This window comes from Gallus gallus, chromosome 3 (assembly GCF_016699485.2).
Source record: "Gallus gallus isolate bGalGal1 chromosome 3, bGalGal1.mat.broiler.GRCg7b, whole genome shotgun sequence".
Taxonomy (NCBI): domain Eukaryota; kingdom Metazoa; phylum Chordata; class Aves; order Galliformes; family Phasianidae; genus Gallus; species Gallus gallus.
Genome location: NC_052534.1, coordinates 76,933,410 through 76,935,585, shown reverse-complemented (window position 1 = coordinate 76,935,585; position 2,176 = coordinate 76,933,410).

The window sequence follows — 2,176 nt, the reverse complement described above, 5'->3', positions numbered from 1 at the left end:
GGGGCTTTTCCTCGCCTTTCTTTTTAAATCCGAGTTATCAGCCAAGTTTTTTTTTTTTTTTTTTTTTTTTTTTCAAGGGGAGGAAAAAAAAAAAAAAACTCTATTCCTTTTTGCAGATGCTCCCTTTTTCTCCCCCTCCTCCTCCTCCTCCTCCTCCTCCTCGCTCTGCCCCGTCTGATGGGCCCAACAGGACTGACATGGGTAACAAACGCTCTGCGGACACAAATTAGGGCTTGTAATTGAAATTTGTTGCCTTGATCTGTCAGCACTTCCAGGCAGGAGAGCGCGGGGACGGACCGCTCATTAGTGCCGCGGGGCGGAGGGGCCGGGCGGGGCCGCGGGGCGGGGGCTGAGCCCGCACGGCCGCCCGCTGCCCAATCAGCGCCGCAACACCGCCCCGGCCCGGCCCGGCCCGGCCCGAGCGGGGCCCCGCGGCGGCGAGCAGAGAGGGGGGGCCCGGCCGGCATCGCCGCACCCTGCGGTGGGGGTTAACGGGAGCGACCCCCGCAACGGGAAGGGCGGGGGGGGAGGGGGCTCTGTCGGGGGACTTCGTTCCGTTCGGGCCCGGTTCGGGAGGGGGGGGTAGGAGAGCCGCTCGGCTGTCGGGGGTCCGTCGCGGTGCCGCGAAAGGGATTTGGGAGCAGCCGCTCCGACGCCGATCGTTGGACGTAACCGCGGCCACATTCAGGTGCACGGCGTAGGCACGGGGAAAGCCTTTCCGAAATCCTTTCCGTGGGCAACACGGTGAAAAGCCGCAGATTTGGGGCGGTCGCTCTTTGCCGTGCGTTCTCGGGGCAAAGCTATTGGGATGTTTGTTTTGTTTCCCTTCGTTCCTCTTTGAGTGTTTGCGTTTTGGGGGTTTTGTTCGTTTGTTTCCGGGCTGCGGAACGAGACCCGGTGATGGCAGCCGGGGGGGGGGGGGGGGGGGGGGGGGGGGGGAAGAGCCGCCGTGGATGAGACGTGAAATGCGCCGTAGGGTTTCGCCTATCCCCAGCGCGCGGTGTGTGCCCATTTCAATAGCGGATGGGCTGCTTCGTCGGGGAAGGGCTGAGTGCTAAACACACCCAAAGATGAGTTACCCCACATAGCGTTACCGGCGATTAAATTGTTCACAACTCTTTCGAAGCACGAGGGAGTGACAGATCGATAATCGATTAAAGAAAAAAAAGAAACAAAACCCCACCGCGGTGAAAGGGTTGTGCCTTACACCCCGATAAAATCCCACTGCGGGCCGGCTGGGGCTGCGGGGAGCTCCCGGTGCCGCGGGGTTCGCTGTCTGCGCTCTCCGTCCGGGACGCATTCGCCGCACCGCGGGCTGAAGCCCGTCTGAGCTGCCCGGCCCCGCCGCAACCGAATCCGATGGAAATCACATGTGCGAGAGGGGTCGGAGCGTGTTAAGCTCGAGGATCCCGCAGGAGCTGAACCGCCCTCGCGCTGGGGCTGGGATCGATAGGGGGAGGTAGGAAGGAAATGGCTCCGGGCTGCCCCAGGGCGCTCCGCGAGCCGCCCGCCCGCCGAGCTCCGACGGCGCCTTCCGCGGCCCCGCTCCTCCGCTGCTACAGCCCGGCGGGGCCGGCGGAGCAGGTAGGGGCCCGGCGCGGAGGGACGAAGGGAGGGGAGGGGAGGGGGGGGCCGGGACCCCTCCGGGAGCTGCGGGGACGGCGGGGTGGCCGCGGGGGGAGCCGGGCCCTGCGGGTTGCGCGCATCAAGCAGAAGGGCCGCATCACCCCACTTGGCGTTGGTGGTGGTGTGTGCCGGGAAGTTGGGCGCTGGCTGCTGTTGGGTTATCTTTTTCTAGACAGATTTCTGTAGATTCCGTGTGGCGTTGTTTTCATTTCTTGACTTTTTTTTCTTTGTTGTTTTTTTTTTTCCTCTCTTTTTTTTTTTTTTTTGGTTGGTTGGTTGGTTTTTTGTTGTTTTTTTTTTTTTGGGGGGGGGGGGGGGAGAGTTGGTTCTGTTGTTGTTGTTGTTGTTTGTTTTTTGTTCATCTCTTTTTTTAAAAAACAAACCCAAACGGGATAAAATTAAATGTACCAAACAACGTGTGGTCCATATGTCTGTGAGATACTTTATTTTTCTTCTGGGGTGCTGAAAGAGGGAAGAATCTTTCTATCTAGCGATGTGCTGATGGAATAACGTATGTATTCAAGGCACCTTTCCGGGGTTACTTTTCTTC